The sequence below is a fragment of the Hyla sarda genome, chromosome 3 (genome assembly GCF_029499605.1).
Source record: "Hyla sarda isolate aHylSar1 chromosome 3, aHylSar1.hap1, whole genome shotgun sequence".
NCBI lineage: Eukaryota > Metazoa > Chordata > Amphibia > Anura > Hylidae > Hyla > Hyla sarda.
Window position 1 is genome coordinate 12,866,993 of NC_079191.1, and position 20,889 is coordinate 12,887,881.

Sequence of the window (20,889 nt, forward strand, 5' to 3'; positions counted from 1 at the left end):
AGAGCGTACCAGAAAAATTTGGCATGTACACATGGCTCAAAAATTTGGTATTGTTGCAGCCGCAGCTGTAGCAGCGCCCAGAATAATTGCGCAGCATAAAAAGTGCAGCACCAGAGGCAAGAAAAAATAGGCATGTACACATGGCTGAAAAATAAGAACAAGAGCATATCCAAGAGTCCAGAAGACTCTATAATGCAGGACGGAGAAACAGACAAAGAAATTATTTTCTAAATAACATTTTTCATCAAATAAAGAAACAGAGTTCATCCCTCTCTGTATTTTATTTTTGAAATTTAAGTTTAAAAATCACACGCAACAAGCGTTCCTTGGTGTAATGGTTAGTACTCTGGAAAATTCAAGTTTAAATTATCAGAAAGTCAAGAAGACTCTATAATGCAGGGCGGTGGTGCGGTGTGACTCTCCGCTTTGAGGCAAGTCAACCCCAAGATGGCGTGACACTGCCGTATCCGGGATGTGGAATAGCACCTGGGGAGCTGGGGGTGCCGGTGATGTGGAGCAAGACGCAGAAGAGGACTCGACCGAGGATGTTATGGAAGAGGATGGAGGAGTAGAGGAGGTGGCAGCAGGTCTGCCTGCAAGTCGTGGCAGTGTCACCAACTCCTCTGCAGAGACACGCATTCCATGCTTGGCAGCCGTCACCAGGTTTACTCAATGCGCAGTGTAGGTGATATACCTGCCCTGACCATGCTTTGCAGGCCAGGTATCAGTGGTCAGATGGACCCTTGCCCCTACACTGTGTGCCAGACATGCCATTACTTCCTTTTGCACAATGGAGTAAAGGTTGGGGATTGCTTTTTGTGCCAAAAAATTTCGTCCGGGTACCTTCCACTGCTGTGTCCCAATGGCTACAAATTTTTTAAAGGCCTCAGACTCCACCAGCTTGTATGGTAAAAGCTGGTGGGCTAGCAGTTCCGACAAGCCAGCTGTCAGATGCCGAGCTAGGGGGTGACTTTGAGACATTGTCTTCTTGCGCTCAAACATCTCCTTGACAGACACCTGACTGTGGGCAGATGAGCAGGAGCTGCTCAAGGCGAGAGACGGAGAGGCAGATGATTGAGAGGGGGCAAGGAGGGCAGCAGTGGTTGACCTGGCTGAATATGCTGGACTAGGAGGAGGATGGCGACTTTGACTGTGTGTGCTGCTTGTACTGACGTGTTGATCTCATAGGCGTTTGTGATATGACATCATGTGCCTTCGCAAAGCAGTTGTGCCTAGGTGGGTGTTGGACTTCCCATGACTCAGTTTCTTCTGGCACAGGTTGCAAATGGCTTCGCTGTTGTCTGAGGCAGACACACAAAAAAAATGCCACACTGCTGAGCTCTGCGATGACGGCATTCTGGTGGTGGCAACAGCATGCGTTGATTGGCGTCCCGTCTGGCTGACCCCGGGTACCGATGCATGCTGTCTGACTCTGCCACTAGCTCCTTGCGAAGACCTCCCCCTGCTTCCAACTCGTCTCCTCCTCCTCTCTCCCCATCTGAACTTTCCCCATCTTCTTCTCTTCTAGCGGGCACCCACGTGGCATCCACGGACACATCGTCATCATCAACACCTTCACCGCTATCTGACACCTCAAGAAAGAAAGCAGCAGCGGGTACAACATCATCATCACACCGTACGTCCATGTGTGTAATGCTGCTTGACTGAGACATATCCCTGTTAACTACATCCTCTGGCAATAATGGTTGTGCATCACTCATGTCTTCAAACTGATGTGTAAATAACTCCTCTGATGGATCAAGTAAAGCTGCTGTGGTGCTAGTGTTGGTGGTAGCGGCAGGCGGGCAAGTGGTAGCATGAGAGGTGCCCGAAGCTAAGCTAGAGGAGGAGAAGGATGGTGCGTCAAGGTTCCGAGCGGAAGCTGTAGTAGATTGGGTGTCTTGTGATAGCCCGTCAACTAAGTTCTCAGAACTTTGGGGGTTCAGGGTACGTGGCCTCTGAACACTGGCCATTCTAGGGCCAAAGGGAATCCCAGCACCATGACTGCCCCTGCGGGGTAGCCTTCCTCTGCCTGTTATTTTTTTTTTAAATTTGCACAACTGTCACACCTAATGTGATTTGCACTAGTGTGACAATGAGCAAAAAAGCTTGCCAGCGGAGTTCCCCTTTTAAGCAGTGGTCCCCAACCAGGGTGCCTCCAGCTGTTGCAAAACACACGGACTGATATCTTTCAGCCCTTTGAATACTGTAGTAGTTAGTTGCTTGAAGGAACTTAAGTTTGATTCTGGAGTACCTCTTTTAACCAACGGTTACCTCCCAACCAGGGTGCCTCCAGCTGTTGGAAGACACACGGACTGATATAAAAAGGGCTTTTTTGGGTGCTGTCTTTAAAGCAGATGTTACACTAGTGCTTTAGGAGTAAACTGGACCCTGAATACACCACCTAGCAGCAACCTAGCTATCGCTTTCCCTATACAGCAGGAGCAGCTTCTCTGACCCTCCACTTCCTAAGCCCGCAACATGCTGAATGAGGGTAAAATGGCGTCCGTGCAAGAGGTAGGAGGGTCTGGAAGGGAGAGACTGCTGCTGATTGGCTATAATGTGTCTGCTGACTCTGACTCATAGGGTCAAAGTTTACTGCAATGTTAAAGTATAGAGGGCGGATCGAACTTCACATATATTCGCCCGGTGATGCGAACGCGAACATGCTAAATTTGCCGCAAACTGTTCGCCGGCGAACAATTCGCATCATCTCTAATCAGGAATCCTGAAAGTGACCCGGTGACATAGTGGGGCAGTGGGTGGCAATACCAGTACCCGGTGACGAAGGTGGGTGAAAAAAGGAGAACTTGGCATCAGATGTGCGGCATCAGGCGGGTGGCAGGATAAGAATAGTAGCTGAGGCAGGTAGGCAGAAGAAAACGGTCTCTTTTCTAAAAGTGTTAGTGTGCACAAGTAAGTATTGAGGATATGCATTACATACAACGTAACTTTTAATAATAATCTTAGGATAAAATTTATAGACCCATATTTTTTTTTAAATCAAACAAAAGGAAAGGCTCCAGCCGTTGGTCCCTCTCATGCCCGGCTTCCTCCAGGACACCAGAGATGTTGCCATGGACAACATCGGGTAGAAGCCGGGCATGAGATGGATAACGGCTGACGTCACGTCATTATATTCTGTGATACCTCATGAGAAGGCAATTCTTTCTTTGAAATGGTTTTTGACCACCTATGCCCCATACTCCGGTGAGCTGCAGGAATACATTATATTAGTGGTTAATTATCTTTTGAAACACAATTTTTTTATGTTTGACAAATGTTATTTCCTGCAGATCACCGGAGCTTCTATGGGAGCCAAATTCTCACCATCCCTTGCGAACATTTACATGGCGTGGTGGGAAAAAGAGTATCTGTTTTCCCATAGCAACGTCTTTGCGGACCACATAGTTTGGTATGGCCGGTACATAGACGACCTCCTGTTTATCGGGGGGTCGTCTATGCCGGCCATACATGAGTTTGGTGCTTTTCTTAATGATAATCCCTATGAATTAAAATTTACTATAAATTGTGAGCATGAGGAAATTTGTTTTCTAGACTTGATACTGAGTGGTAACTTGGAACTAGCTAAAATCGTTACCAGGACATTTCGCAAGGAGCTGGCAGCTAATTCTATATTACAAGCCGAGTCATGCCACCCGCCTCATGTAATTTCTAATCTTCCAGTTGGAGAAATGATAAGAGCTGAACGTAATTGTTCCTCGGAAATTCTATTTGAAAAAGAGGCGGGTGACATCACTAATCGCTTATTAGCCAAGGGCTATAAAAAATGGACCCTGGAGAGGGCCAAAAACATTGCTAGACTTAAAAATAGAAATACTCTCATCCATGGGGAAAACTCCAGTATTGTCCATAAGAACACCAATAAACAATTGGTTTTCTCTACTACCTATAGTCAAAATTACAGGGCAGTTTGCAACATTTTACATAAATATATTCCCATGATATCTAATGATAATCAATATGCAAAAGTGTTTGAAAACGGGTACAAATGTGTTGCCAGACGAGCTAAAACAATAGGACAATCTGTTTCCCCGATATATTTCCCAAACATCATCTACCAGAACATGGCTAGACACCAATGGCAGTTTTAAATGTGGACATAATAAATGTATTGTTTGTGGCATTATGAAGAACAGTAAAACTTTTACTTCTATGGTTATCAAACAACAATACAATATTAAACATTTTATTAATTGCAATACGGCGAATGTTATATATCTATTAACCTGTGAAAAATGCCATGTACAATATGTGGGTTGTACTTCGAATGCTCTTAAAGTTCGGATTAGAAAGCATCTGTCAGATATCCCACACTTTTTGTCCCGCCATGTTTCTATGGCCACCAAACATTGCGTTGAGAAACACGGGGGGAGATTTCTCCTCCTTGTCTCTCCTCGGCATTGAAAAAAATTGTTAACCCCATGAGGGGAGGGGATGTCAGGCAGAAATTATTGGATAGGGAAGTTTTTTGGATAATAGAGCTTCAAACTAGATATCCGAATGGTATGAACCTAAGACAAGATGTTATTCTCCACTATTAGTGTCTTCAACTTATTTAAATTTATTACTCATATTTATATATGTATTATTTTTGTATACGTTTTTTTATAGAAGACATTCATGGTGGATGAATTTTATATATATACATCTTTTGTTTCTCTCAATAGGTTTTAATACTTGAAATTATACCTGTGTCCCATGGGTTCAAACCTGCCCTCTCTTTCATGTGGACGTGTACTATTTTTCCATGTTCACATTTCTCCTCTTCTATATACTAGTCCCGACTGTTCGTGTGCTCCTATTCATTTATTTTATTCCATCCACTTTCCACTGACAGAATTTATACATTTTTTTATATATATATATTTATATATATATATATATATATTTATTTGTATAAAAAAATTCCAGAAGAGCAGCTCAACAAATTTAATGTGGGTGTGGACCTTGGTGAGAGGTTCACATGTACTAGAAAAATACAAGAGACCAGCAGTACACAGAAAATAAGGTGCAAAAAAAGGTGAAAAATGTATTGCATTATCCCAGTGTACAAAGGAAGCGACGTTTCAGCGACTTCTCGTCGCCGTTCTCAAGCTCAACTGAATAGATCCCTGTGCAGTCTTATATGTGCAGTTAATTACATAATTACTTAACCCCTTAACGACGCAGGACGTATATTTACGTCCTGCGCCGGCTCCCGCGATATGAAGCGGGATCGCGCCGCGATCCCGCATCATATCGCGTCGGTCCCGGCGCTAATCAACGGCCGGGACCCGCGGCTAATACCACACATCGCTGATCGCGGCGATGTGCGGTATTAGCCCTTTAGAAGCGGCGGTCAAAGCTGACCGCCGCTTCTAAAGCGAAAGTGAAAGTGACCCGGCTGCTCAGTCGGGCTGTTCGAGACCGCCGCGGTGAAATCGCGGCGTCCCGAACAGCTGACCGGACACCAGGAGGGCTCTTACCTGCCTCCCCGGTGTCCGATCGGCGAATGACTGCTCCGTGCCTGAGATCCAGGCAGGAGCAGTCAAGCGCCGATAACACTGATCACAGGCGTGTTGATACACGCCAGTGATCAGCATAGGAGATCAGTGTGTGCAGTGTTATAGGTCCCTATGGGAGAGATCAGTGTGTGCAGTGTTATAGGTCCCTATGGGAGAGATCAGTGTGTGCAGTGTTATAGGTACCTATGGGACCTATAACACTGCAAAAAAAATGTAAAAAAAAAAGTGTTAATAAAGGTCATTTAACCCCTTCCCTAATATAAGTTTGAATCACCCCCCTTTTCCCATAAAAAAAATAAAACAGTGTAAAAAAAATAATAAATAAACATATGTGGTATCGCCGCGTGCGTAAATGTCCGAACTATAAAAATATATCATTAATTAAGCCGTACGGTCAATGGCGTACGCGCAAAAAAATTCCAAATTCCAAAAAAGCGTATTTTGGTCACTTTTTATAACATTAAAAAATGAATAAAAAGTGATCAAAAAGTCCGATCAAAACAAAAATCATACCGATAAAAACTTCAGATCACGGCGCAAAAAATGAGTCCTCATACCACCCCATACGTGGAAAAATAAAAAAGTTATAGGGGTCAGAAGATGACATTTTTAAACGTATAAATTTTCCTGCATGTAGTTATGATTTTTTCCAGAAGTGCGACAAAATCAAACCTATATAAGTAGGGTATCATTTTAACCGTATGGACCTACAGAATAATGATAAGGGGTCATTTTTACCGAAATATGCACTGCGTAGAAACGGAAGCCCCCAAAAGTTACAAAATGGCGTTTTTTTTTCGATTTTGTCGCACAATGATTTTTTTTTCCGTTTCGACGTGCATTTTTGGGTAAAATGACTAATGTCACTGCAAAGTAGAATTGGCGACGCAAAAAATAAGCCATAATATGGATTTTTAGGTGGAAAATTAAAAGGGTTATGATTTTTAAAAGGTAAGGAGGAAAAAACGAAAGTGCAAAAACGGAAAAACCCTGAGTCCTTAAGGGGTTAATGCAATAATGAACATACAGTACATAAATAAATATATACAAGTTGCGCTCTGTTGGGTAAGTGCAATACTGTACTTATCAATGTGAATAAGAAGTAAAGAATTATGGAACACAACGGCACGGTTATGCACATCTAGGAGAAACACAACCTAAACACACGTGGTTATAATGAGATCACTATTGCACTTCAATATGATACGGACATGTGGTCTGTTTGTATAAAAATCACATTTGTTTATATGTATGCACAACTTGTATATATTTATTTATGTACTGTATGTTCATTATTGCATTAAGTACTTATGTAATTAACTGCACATATAAGACTGCACAGGGATCTATTCAGTTGAGCTTGAGAACGGCGACGAGAGGTCGCTGAAACGTCGCTTCCTTTGTACACTGGGATAATGCAATACATTTTTCACCTTTTTTTGCACCTTATTTTCTGTGTGCTGCTGGTCTCTTGTATTTTTTTTTAATTTATTTATATATCTATTCTAATAATGATAAAAATATTCTTTTTTTTCTCTTTCTTCTTTTTATTCCCAGTTTTCTTTCTCTCTCTTGTGAGTGGCGCACATGGGCATACTATTCCTGGATTTTCCCCAACATGGACATTTGGAATATTTTCCTGATATTATTCAGTATGAAGAAAAAGGAAGAAATCACACAAAAAACAAATAATAAAAAACTATTGTTCTCTATTTTATATGCTCATGTGCGATATCGGAAAAGACAGAGAAGAAAACGGAGGGAACGCTCAAACCTAATATCCAGATCGATTTCTCAAGTATTGAAGATAACATATAAAATTATGCTGTTTGATATACAAATTTCTCTTTTTTTATATATATTTTATATTTAAGGTGTTTACATTCATGTTCACATTGCAAGATACTATTTCCTTGCATTTTTATTGTTATCTTGGTTTGTTAGGGAGCGAGGGGGTTAAACACCTGGGCCAAGCCCCGTGGTGATTTCATCCCCTTCCTCTATGAATAACATGTACCTATGTCTGTTAATTGTACGACTAAGGCTACGTATTGTGGCCGAAACGCGTCACCTGTCTTCCATGTTGGCTGATTGCTAAATAAAGTACCAAGTATTGCTTGAATTGCCACGCTGGACCTTCTCTTCATTTCTCCATTACATACAACGTAACTTTTAATATAATTCTTAGGATAAAATTTATAGACCCATATTTTTTTTTTTAAATCAAACAAAAGGAAAGGTGTGCAAAAAACACCATGTGCCACCTACACCACCAAGTATTGATGTGATGCAAAGACCTCTAAAAGGTGGAAGGGAACAATGTATGGTCCATTGTAACCGGTGGGTGGGGGGGTAAAAACTTCCCCTGTAAGGCCCTACACTCGCATTATTAATTTCCTTCTTGGCAAGTGTTACTCGCCCTAAAAAGGGCAGCCCCACACAGCAACCTCTCCCTATTTCCACCTAAAAACCCTGTGAAATGACAGTCTTTGTAGGTGGAATTAGATACGAATTGAATTTTTCCTGAAAATCGTAACAAATTTAGATTCGTCAGATTCAATTGGCTCATCCCTAATCCCAGCCTCCAGTCTTCTTGGGATTGAGGCCACAAGGTTTACACACCTGGATTTGGGGATTTTCCTCCATTCTTCTCTGTAGATCCTCTCAGCTCTGTCAGGTTGGATGGGATTGTTGGTGGAAGCCATTATCAGGTCTCTCCAGAGATGTCCCATTGGGTTCGAGCTCTGGCTGGGCCCCTCAAGGACATTCACAGAGTTGTCCCTAGGTCACTCCTGTGTTGTCCTGTCCGTGTGCTTAGGGGCATTGTCTTGTTGGAAGGTGAACCCCCATTCTGAGATCCAGAGCGTTCGGGATCAGGTTTCCAATAATAATATCTCTGTGTGGTGCCATTGGGGTGCAAGGTAACCATGTCACTTCGTGACGCCAGGGCACAGTTAGCCTATGCATGGTCCAAGGTGGAGACAGCTTCTCCTAGGCCAGACACGGGGGTAAGAAACACAATGACATAAGGTTACGGATAACTGTATTTTACTGAGCAGGTGTAGTTGGTACAACACACAGTACGGAGCAGAGTAGGAGGGATGCAGTGTAACCCTTTGGAGCACTGTTGCCTTGCTGAAACTTATGGTGCTTTTCACCCACTTGGAATATATAGACTTGAGATTTGAGCCTAGAAGATTTCCCACGCTGACTAGGGTTCTAGCAAGGTCCAATTACTAACACTGGCAGGGCTTGACCTACTGCTGTACAGGGGAACACTTGCAGTATGGCGGTGCTGACTTGAGAGGAGATTTCCTGAGGATTCCCTACGGATTTCTCCACACACGACATCTACCTCCTACTGAAGCTGTAACTATTAAGAATTCTGCCTCCCTGCAGAGTGAACTTACATCCAGTTATTGGCATGTGTCTGCCTCTCCACTGTGACATCTTTGAGTAGGGCCCATAATTGAGTCTACGGAAGTGATCTCAAAGTGTGGCCCTTCAGATGCTGCAAAACTTCAACTCCCAGCATGCCCGGACAGCCAACGGCTGTCCGGGCATGCTGGGAGTTGAAGTTTTGCAACATTCAAAGGGCCCCGGTTTGAGATCACTGGTCTAGAGCTACATACAGTACCGGCGGTAGTAGATGTGAGTGATGGGCTGTCAGTTGCTCCCCTAGTGGTGGAAATCGGTATGGACAAGAAAGTTCAGCTTAAAGGGGTACTCCCGTGGAAAACTTTTTTTTTTTTTTAAATCAACTGGTGCCAGAAAGATAAATAGATTTGTAAATCCCTTCTATTAAAAAATCTTAATCCTTTCAGTACTTTTTAGGGGCTGTATACTAAAGAGAAATCCAAAAAAGAAATGCATTTCCTCTGATGTCATGGCCACAGTGCTCTCTGCTGACCTCTGCTGTCCATTTTAGGAACTGTCCAGAGCAGGAGAAAATCCCTATAGCAAACATATGCTGCTCTGGACAGTTCCTAAAATGGACAGCAGAGGTCAGCTCATGACATCAGAGGAAATGCATTTCTTTTTTGGATTTCTCTTTAGTATACAGCCCCTAAAAAGTACTGAAAGGATTAAGATTTTTAATAGAAGTGATTTACAAATCTGTTTAACTTTCTGGCACCAGTTGATTAAAAAAAATAAAAAAATGTTTACCACGGGAGTACCCCTCTGGTGGTAAACATTTTTTTTTTTTTTTTTTTAGATCGACTGGTGCCAGAAAGTTAAACAGATTTGTAAATCACTTCTATTAAAAAATCTTAATCCTTCCAGTACTTATCAGCTGCTGTTATGATCCACAGGAAGTTCTTTTCTTTTTCAATTTCCTTTCTGTCTGACCATAGTGCTCTCTGCTGACACCTCTGTCCATGTCAGGAACTGTCCAGAGTACAAGCAAATCCCCATAGAAAACCTCTCCTGCTCTGGACAGTTCCTGACATGGACAGAGGTGTCAGCAGAGAGCACTGTGCTCAGGAAGAAAGGAAATTCAAAAAGAAAAGAACTTCCTGTGGATTATACAGCACCAGTTTCTGGCACCAGTTGATTTCAACTTTAAAGGGATACTTTGCCCCTAAACATCTTACATCCCAAACCTCTTAAAGGTGTACTCCCCCCTAACATCTTAGATGTTTGATCACGGGGGTCCACCCCCCCCCCCCCCCCCCCAAACTCCGGCAGAACACCCCAGTTATGTGGTGCACAGAGCGAACTACGCTTCGTGGCGGATGACGGGAGACCACAGCCATCACGCCCCCTCCCTTTGGATAGGGGATAAGATATCTAAGGGTGAAGTACCCCTTTAATGACTGGTCTTAGCTCTGATGGTCTCCTTTCCCATAGACATGAATGGAGGGGACGTAGCGTGGCTCTAAGCTTTCGTGTTCAGAACGCCGCAGTGTCGGCCTGGAGATTGTGGGGAGTCCAGCCGCTGTTACCTCTCTGGGCCGTCACTGCGTCATTCTGAACATGGAAGCTGTAAGATAGGGGATAAGATGTCTAGGGGTGGAGTACCCCTTTATAGGGGTACTCCACTGGAAAAAAAAAATTAATCAATTGATTCCAGAAAGTAAAACAGATTTGTAAATTACTTAAATAAAAAAAAAAAAAATCTTAATCCTTCCAGTACTTATCAGCTGCTGTTATTATCCACAGGAAGTTCTTTTCTTTTTCAATTTCCTTTCTGTCTGACCACAGTGCTCTCTGCTGACATCTCTGTCCATTTTAGGAACTGTCCAGAGTAGGAGCAAATCCCCATAGCAAACCTCTCCTGCTCTGGACAGTTCCACATCATCCACCTGGCTCTCAGGTTGCAGCCCCATCAACCTTTTATTTTTATCTTCTTCTGTCACCCTGAAGCGCTCCTCATTTTCCAGTTTCTCTTTAAATGGACCACTCTTCTCCAATAATTCGGCTCTCCTCTCCTCCAAAACTTGTATTTCAGACATGAGTCCCATTATCTGCCCCTGGATCTCTGTCTTTTTCCTTTTTGGAGTAATCTTGGCCTTGGCACGGGCACAGCGCAGTTCCTCTCGGAGCCTCCTGATGGCCTTACAGGCGTCTTCATACTCACGGAGGTGACTTTTTACCCGGGACGTATAGGTGGAAATAGACTCCCGGGTCCTCAGCACTCCCCAGCCTTCCTCACTGAGGTCGGCTTCACCTCCGTGAGCACTCTGCCTTCTTCCAGACAAACCCAGCTTTCCGCTGGCTGCACCCAGCTTTTCCGAGGAGGATCCAGCCTTGCAGCTTCTCACCTCTGTGGGGGGAGTTGGAGCAGCATTGCTGCGACTCCTAGTAGAACGCCTCACCCCCAAATCCTCCGATGTTCCGGCCGCTTGCTGGCTTCTACTGCTCCCCTGCGGCCTATTCCGAGGAGCAGAAGCCTGGGCCTCGCCTCCCTCACTCATGCCTGGAAACCCACTCCCTCCCTGGGGAGGAGGAAGCAGGCCCCAGGTGGAACAGATGGAAATCCCTGGAGCTCAGGAGACACAGCAGACACACAGCACAGCTGAAGCACGACCACACCCGCAACTAATTGGTCAGCACTCCAGAGCTGTACTCGCTATTCTGCTGGTGGGGTCACTGTGTACATACATTACATTACTTATCCTGTACTGATCCTGAGTTATATCCTGTATTATACTCCAGAGCTGTACTCACTATTCTGCTGGTGAGGTCACTGTGTACATACATTACATTACTTATCCTGTACTGATCCTGAGTTATATCCTGTATTATACTCCAGAGCTGTACTCACTATTCTGCTGGTGAGGTCACTGTGTACATACATTACATTACTTATCCTGTACTGATCCTGAGTTATATCCTGTATTATACTCCAGAGCTGTACTCACTATTCTGCTGGTGAGGTCACTGTGTACATACATTACATTACTTATCCTGTACTGATCCTGAGTTATATCCTGTATTATACTCCAGGGCTGTACTCACTATTCTGCTGGTGAGGTCACTGTGTACATACATTACATTACTTATCCTATACTGATCCTGAGTTATATCCTGTATTATACTCCAGAGCTGTACTCACTATTCTGCTGGTGAGGTCACTGTGTACATACATTACATTACTTATCCTGGACTGATCCTGAGTTATATCCTGTATTATACTCCAGAGCTGTACTCACTATTCTGCTGGTGAGGTCACTGTGTACATACATTACATTACTTATCCTGGACTCATCCTGAGTTATATCCTGTATTATACTCCAGAGCTGTACTCACTATTCTGCTGGTGAGGTCACTGTGTACATACATTACATTACTTATCCTGTACTGATCCTGAGTTATATCCTGTATTATACTCCAGAGCTGTACTCACTATTCTGCTGGTGAGGTCACTGTGTACATACATTACATTACTTATCCTGTACTGATCCTGAGTTATATCCTGTATTATACTCCAGAGCTGTACTCACTATTCGGCTGGTGAGGTCACTGTGTACATACATTACATTACTTATCCTGTACTGATCCTGAGTTATATCCTGTATTATACTCCAGAGCTGTACTCACTATTCTGCTGGTGAGATCACTGTGTACATACATTACATTACTTATCCTGTACTGATCCTGAGTTATATCCTGTATTATACCCCAGAGCTGTACTCACTATTCTGCTGGTGAGGTCACTGTGTACATACATTACATTACTTATCCTTTACTGATCCTGAGCAAAAACAAATGTAAGAATTACCTACAGATGCTCTTCATAAGTCCATAGAAAATGCCTATGGCAGTACATATCAGTATGGGCGGAGTAATTTGTGATGGGTGGGGTATATTGGCATGGGCGTGGCATACCTTGTGGTTGTGGGGGAGGAGCTTAGGGGCCTCCTCAAAAAATCTTGCAGGGGGGCCCCCAAATTTATTGTTACCCCACTGCTCTCCTGTCGCCTCATATGAATGGTATTTAATATATATATATATATATATATATATATTTAGTATGTTATATAGGAATACCTCTGTATAGGACCTTAGAGGTCACGTGCCTTTAATTAAATTGTATCATGGTTTAAGGACCTTTAGGTCATGTGATACCCAGAGTTCACTGGGTCAGGATTTACAGGTCTGCTGACCAATGAGCTTTGTCCCACCCCCTTAATATATAAGGGGCTGCAGCCACTAAATTCTCTCTTCTCTCTTCCTGCCGGACTACAAGGCTAAGCACATCTATCATAGGCCTGAAGCCTAATACCTAGCAGCCACAAAACCTGAGTTACTCCAAGCTCAATCTACTAAATCCTGTGTGACTAGGAACTCAAATCTCCTAAAAATAGTAGCACAGTGGCTAGCACCAAAGCTCATTGATCCCGGATTCCCAGCAAACCTGTGAGGAACCTGTACCCCGGTTCTCTTTCTCAAAACACTGTTATGTTCCATGCCATTGCATAAAATATGCAGTATTTCCTTCAAGTTTACTTAAAGTTTACATAAAATCTGCTGTGGACATTCCGTTATTTCTCCCTGCCGTTTGTGGGACGGTTGGCAGTAGGACCATTACATTGAGGAAACCTCACCCTGGCGTCACGACATTCAAGGGTTTACACCACCAGACCCTACACCATTATCGCAACACACAAGACCACCACAATTCGTTCATAGTTTTGTTTTTTTTAACTATAGTCCGGCTCTCTGCCCTGTTTGGTTGCTGTGGTCCCTCTGCACTTGCTTCTTCTGCCTCTAGGGGTCGACAGTGTTCTGTAGTGCGCACACTACTTGTTCTTCCCCTACCCATTCTGGTGGGCCATCTTCTATTTAAGGGAGTATTCCGCCCCTAGACATCTTATCCCCTATCCAAAGTATAGGGGATACGTCTGATCATGGGGGTCCCGCCACATGGAACCCCCGCGATCTTGGCTGGGGCACCCCAGACATCCGGTGCACGCAGCGAACTTCACTCCAGCCTGGATGACTGACGATCCGTGACGTCACGAGCGAGACAAGGCTGTGAAGTCGTGAGCCTCTGATGCGGCACCTGATGCTCTAAACAGGGGTACTCCACTGGCCACGCTGTGTGCGCACTGTGGGGTGTCAGCTACACCCCTCGTGATGCCACGGCGCCACGCCCCTCAATGCAAGTCTATGGGAGGGGGCGTGGTGCCGTGACATCACAAGGGGGCGTGGCTGACCCCCGCAGCGCCCATACAGTCTTTGGAACTAAATGTTCTGAACGCTGGCCAGTGGAGTACCCCTTTAAGAATTGCGACACCTAAAGGTGATGCTTGTTTTTGCAGTCTAGTAACCCGCCAGTGCTGCTCTTTTGCTGATATCGCCATAATGAAGAGCTGAACCTTATAACTCTGTTATACCGCCTATAATACAGCCGCTGTGTGTCCTTAAAGGAGTATTCCAGGAAAAAAACTTATATATCTCAACTGGCTCCAGCAGAAAGTTAAACAGATTTGTAAATTACTTCTATTAAAAAATCTTAATCCTTTCAGTACTTATGAGCTGCAGAAGTTGAGTTGTTCTTTTCTGTCTAAGTGCTCTCTGATGACACGTGTCTCGGGAACTGTCCAGAGTAGAAGCAAATCCCCAGAGCAATCCTCTTCTACTCTGTGCAGTTCCCGAGACAGACAGACGTGTCAGCAGAGAGCACTGTTGTAAGACAGAAGAGAACAACTCAACTTTAGCAGCTGATAATTATTGGAAGGATTAAGATTTTTTTTTAATAGAAGTAATTTACAAATCTGTTTAACTTTCTGGAGCCAGTTGATATAAAAAAAAATGTTTTTCCTGGAATCCCCCTTTAATATCCTATACACAGACTGCAGTGATCAGTCTATGGGAATCTGAGTTCTTATTAAGATTTATTGGATCATATTCCGTCTATAGAGACAAAGTTTCCGGTTATTATGGGATTTATTGTGGTGTTTATAGCGGTATGTTTTGGAGGACATCCTGCGGAGTCACAGTCTGTTCTTTCTTGGGTTTCCAATGATCTTTGGGGAAATATATTTTCCATTATACACAGCGGCACCGCGTCTGTATACTGCTGGGAACACGGGGGGGGGGGGGGGGGGTAATAAATAAGAGTCTAACTAGTTAATGATCTAGTATTACACACACAGCGCACGTCAGCCGTAATCCGTCATTGGGAAATATTATCACGTAATAAACAAGTAGGAAACATCAAGAGCGGGATGAAGCCTTATGAAGTGTACAATATTCATGTCTCTGATGGGGACTCCTGTGGTCAGCACATAATATATATCCTGATCCTATAGAGATAGCAGCAGTATACAGATAGAGCTGGAGGGGAGGAGTATAACTACTATATATCCTGATCCTATAGAGATAGCAGCAGCAGTATACAGATAGAGCTGGAGGGGAGGTGTATAACTACTATATATCCTGATCTCATAGAGACATCTGCAGCAGTATACAGATAGAGCTGGAGGGGAGCTGAATAACTACTATATATCCTGATCCCATAGAGAGAGCAGCAGTATACAAAGAGAGCTGGAGGGGAGGTGTGTAAGTACTATATGTCCTGATCCCATTGAGACATCTGCAGCAGACTGTTGAGACCCAATTAGCTCCTAGCAGGCAATAACTACCCCTCCCCCTTACTACAATAATTAATTAAATAATAACTGACACAACAACAATTTAACTTTTCCCTGGGTGGGAATCGGCCACAGCTTTATTTATAAAATTACTTATATAAATAACAATTTATAACAAAGACATCGATTGGCTTCTTGCCAACCCGTGAGGTGCTGCCACACCGTCCTGTGTGGAGGTCTACCCCGGGTTGACCCCGCTTTCACCGTCTTCTTACCGCCACGGAGGAGACCAGTATAGCCCTACACTGGGCTCCGACCCCCACCCAAGAGATACTGGATAGCCAACACCTGGGGCCACTTCAGCCCCCCGGACACACCCAACACATTTCCTCTCCAGGAAATCCGCTCAACACATTTCCTCTCCAGGAAATCCGCTCAACACTTTTCCTCTCCAGGATATCTGAGGTACCTGCCGCCAGGACCATTTTTTTTAAATTTTTTTTATTAAATAACTCGTGTGAACTCCACTCTCAGACTCGCCCATACACCGAAGAGTGCCGCAGCACTCGTACCACCTTGCGGAAAGCCGCTCTCAAAACAAAAACACATATGGGAAACATCAAACTGGGCGAAAATAGCAACACAACATGCAGATCGCCCGTGCCCCATGCACAGCGCTACCCTCTCCGGAAACCAAGCCATCTCCGCCGGCTCCGATACAAAAAGAGAGCAAATCCCGAACTCACAAAACCCCATCCTATCAAAGAAAAGCCAAAACCCAAAACAGACAAAAAACCTGGAACTGAATAATCGGGAACGGGGAGCAAAAGAAAAAAAAGGGGGGGGGGCCCACCGCCGCCCAGTCAACAATAGGATGACAACGGAAAAAACAGTCATCCGCGGACCCTCATGCAGCACAAGCTGCGTGACCCGGATCGCCTAAGCAGTCTCGGACCGACGGGCCTTTTTATTTTATTTTTTTAACTTTTTTCGTGAAACCACAAGATAGGCACCCAAAAACACAGACACCCAAGTCCCATGGAAGGAGACGAGGAGAAAGGAAGTGCCCCATCCACATAGCCCCGAAAAAAGCTAGCGCGAAACCTCGGATCAGAGAAAACGACGCAAAAGCGACAACCAAAAACCCAACCCGCAGCCGCCACCAAGCGACCCAAAAACTGATAGGAAAAACCGGTTGCCGACAGCAAGGCCACCCACTCACGGGCCCAGCCCCTAGGTATACACCAACCGCAAAGCAGAAAAGAAAACACCCCCTGCCATGTGCCATGCGGCAACTGCACCCCACTGGATCGCAGCACAGCGGGAAAGCCACCCAACTTTTTTTTTTTTTTTTTAATTAGCAGGTGATTCACATGAACAGGTGAAGATACCCAGCGTCACATACTAAGAATGTTATTTGGATTCACGGAGAACACATCCCAAATCTCGAACCTCCTTAGAGAGGTGACACAGCAGTTAACGTCCGGTAACACAACCTATTAAAACGAAATAGGAAATCAAACATCAGAGCCTCGTAAGGTTACCACAAGGGGCATTCCAGGTATGAAAAACAAATCCCCTATCCACAGACCATTTGGAACCTCCGGGACCCTCCTCGGCTGTAGACATCCCGGCCTCCACACCAACACCAACCACTCGCAAGCGCCTTACCGTGAGTCGCAGGACCCACCAAAGCGGACCAAGAAATACACCACTCTGCACAATGACACATGGGCCAGTCACACAAGCAAACCTTCCAACTCCACCCAAGGGAGCAACCTCCGGAACCACTGCCAGAGAAAACGGGACAAAGCATCAACACCCAGTACCGACCCCAAGGAGCAAAGCCCCAAAATAACTCGTAACTCCAAACAGCGAAGAACTGGGTGCAACAAACCGAGCACAGGAAGAAAGCCGAAAAAGAGATAATAGCAGAGACAACGCCCCGAATGTCAGACCGACAACACACCACGATCACTCCAATCACACCCTAGAAAAGAAGAAAAGTATCACCAAATTAGAGCGCAACCAAGCGCAAAAGAGTCCTCTTGAGTCTGGCGCCCTAGACCGCTCGGCCATTTTTTAGGGGCCACGCCAACCCACACAGTACCGTTACAATTCTAGAACATGAGCTGCTGAAGCAAGCACCCAAAGTCCCACAACAAATACCAAGGGAAAAGCGCAAACAAAACCCAAGCATGGCAGAAACCCCCCGACTACTAAGACCCAGGGGTAAACCACCCCGCAGCACCACTGTGAAAAACCAAACACCACACCAACAACCAACCAAACCAGCCACATCTGAGAACAGAGCAAGCTCCCCGTGAGCCGCAACCGGGGACTGAAAGCAGGCCTGTCCACTGCACAACTCACGAAAAACCCCAAGCAACGGAAACGTCAGCCCTTAGCGCATCCGGGGCACATATGCTGGGGCACAGACACCACACACCCTCGGCAGCCAGAGACAACCTGCAGGAAAAAACTCCGCCCAGAACCATATTCCCCGTGGAACATTCAGTAAACTAGCAAGGACCGGAACCAGGGCACCTACAAGCCCAGAGGAAACCAAAACAGAGAATTATTATTTTTTTTTTTTTACTTTTCAACGCAATCACTCCCTAACCACAGGAAAACAGCCGACCAACGCCAACGCGGCATGCGGAAGCCATGCCAATCTTTACTGTATCGTTCCAATTATAACATATGTGCTGCTGAAGCGAGCACAAAATATGGAACACTTCACAAAGTTGCATGTCAGCCTTGCAGCAACAAACCACACCCCAACAAGCGTAGAGCACTGGAGAATCACCCTCCGGAATACCACCACGAAAAGAACTCACAAGGGTGGACAAACGGATACTCAAGCGAAACCTACCCACTGAAGACTCAAGCGAAATCTACCCACCGCCACATCAGCTAAAGCACCCAGCACAACATACAGGAGTCGCAGCGGAGAGAGACTACAACCAAGATGGAGAGATAAACCAAACAAAGGGGGAGAAAACCAAAAGAAACAAAACCGTAACTCGGTGGCAACCACTGATCCAGGATAAGGAACAAGCCTCGGGAGCGAAGTCCGCCAAACCCCGGCCACCCAGAGTTTAAGGCCAAAAGACCACTCACCCAAGTGCACACCGCGCAAGATGAAACCCTACCAAAGCACCCCGTCTAGAAGAGACTTACCCAACTCACCACCAGAGACCAAAACAGACATACATCCATATCCGAGACCCAAACACAACAAACACACGGGAACAAAAGGACGAACACTAAACAGAACGTAGCCATAAGCACACAAACCGGGGAAGGGGCCAAGCCCCGCAGCAGAACACTCACCAATTCCAGAAGATGGAGAAGCACAACAGCTGGAGGGACCACTTCACCACTGCCGCAGGCATGGGACAAGGCACGCTGGAGACCGCCGGGTCGCAGGCACTCGGCCGCCGCCCGAAACGGCGCTGGAAACCACGCCGGGAAACCAGCAGTAGAGGACTCCGAGGCACTGTATGAGGCAGAGGAGGATGAGGGAGAACCACTGCGGGAAGAACCGAAACACCTACTCCCTGCAGGTGAGCAGAAAGTCCAAAAAACACCGCCTCCCAGGGCCAGAGTGAGAGCGGCGACGAATAAGTATATGCTCCCATCCGGCCCCAGAGGGGGAAGAGCAACATGAAATCAGGGGAGCGCTCCCTACCCCTCCACGGGGGCACTGGAGAGGCAGGAGGAAGAAGAACAGCAGCGGCAGCAGGGGGGAGGGGGTTGGGAACTTGGGACAGAGAGGTGATGGGGAGACGGGGGGGGGGGGGGGGCGTGGCTGCAAGGACATGGGGAGCACTAGAAAAGCATGAGGAAAAAGGGGGGGGCAACAGCAGCCACAGCAGCAGGGGGAGATAAGGGGGGGGGGGCGCTAGTGTGGTGGGGGTAAGGAGCTGGGTAAATGAGTGGGGACGATATGAGGGCTCATACAGTTTGCACCGTGATCTGAAGTCGTCCGTGGTACCAGCGTCATTTTGATCAGATGATGAGATCACTGTTTATACATATTTACGGTACAAAAAGCGATCAAAAACACGCTAATTAGGACTGTGAAATATATTTGTTCAATTATTAATATTTGTAGCTATTTATGTATTGTATTTATTTAATAATTTAATTTTTAAATTTTTTATTTTTTTTTTATTTTTTATGTATGAAATTATCCAATTTTTTTTTTTTTTTTTTTTTTTTTTATTTATGTTTTTTTTTTTTTTTTTTGCACATACGCCATAGACGGAGCGCTTCAATTGATGATATATTTTTATATTTCGGACATGTACGCACGTGGCGATACCACATATGTGTGTGTTTGTTATAATATACAGTACTTAATTTATGTGCACATACACACACATATACATATATATATATATATATATATATATATATATATATATATATACATATACATATACACACATATATACATACACATACAAACTTTTATTGAAAGGGTTAAACTTAACTGTTGAAATCTTTTTATTTTTTATTTTTTTGCATAGACATAGCTCCCACAGGGGGCTATAACACTGCACTCACTGAACCAGACACTGATCACTTGCCATGTATGAACATGGCAATGATCAGTGCTATCAACGATCGATTGCTCAAGCCTGAATTTCAGGCTTGTAGCAATCAATCAACCAGCGGACGCACAGGAGGCAGGTGAGTGACCCTCCTGCGGCGTCCCAGCTGATCGGGACATCGCGATTTTATCGCGATGGTCCCGATCAGCCCGACTGAGCAGCCGGGATGCTTGCAATGTCACTTTCAGACGCGGCGATCAACCTTGATCGCCACGTCTAAAGAGGCAATGCCGGACATCTGCCCGATCGGCGATGTCCGGCATTAGCATGAGTCCTGGTTGCTAATAGCAACCGGGACTCACGGCTATGATGCGCGCTCGCCTTAATAAACGTCCATTTGCGCGGAAAAAAAAGGGGGGTTAAGCCAGCAGCAGCCACCCAGGGGCCGCCACCTCCAGAGACGGAGGGGACAACAGGGGGGGGGGGAGATGGAGGGGACAACAGGGGGGGGGACAAGAAGGAAAACCAGAGCATGCTCATAAGGAGCATGCCCTGGGAGAGGGATGAAGGTACAGGCAGGGGAGAGGGCTCGGGGCAGGGAAGAGGGCAAAAGGAGCGGGTGGGACAGGCCGCACAGGGACTACAGGGGAAAGGAGAGCGGGACTGAGGAGAGGTCCGCCAGCCTCCCGAACCCAACACCGGCGCAACAGGAGGGGAGGCCAGCTCAGCCACAAGCGAGCATGCCAGCCCTCACCC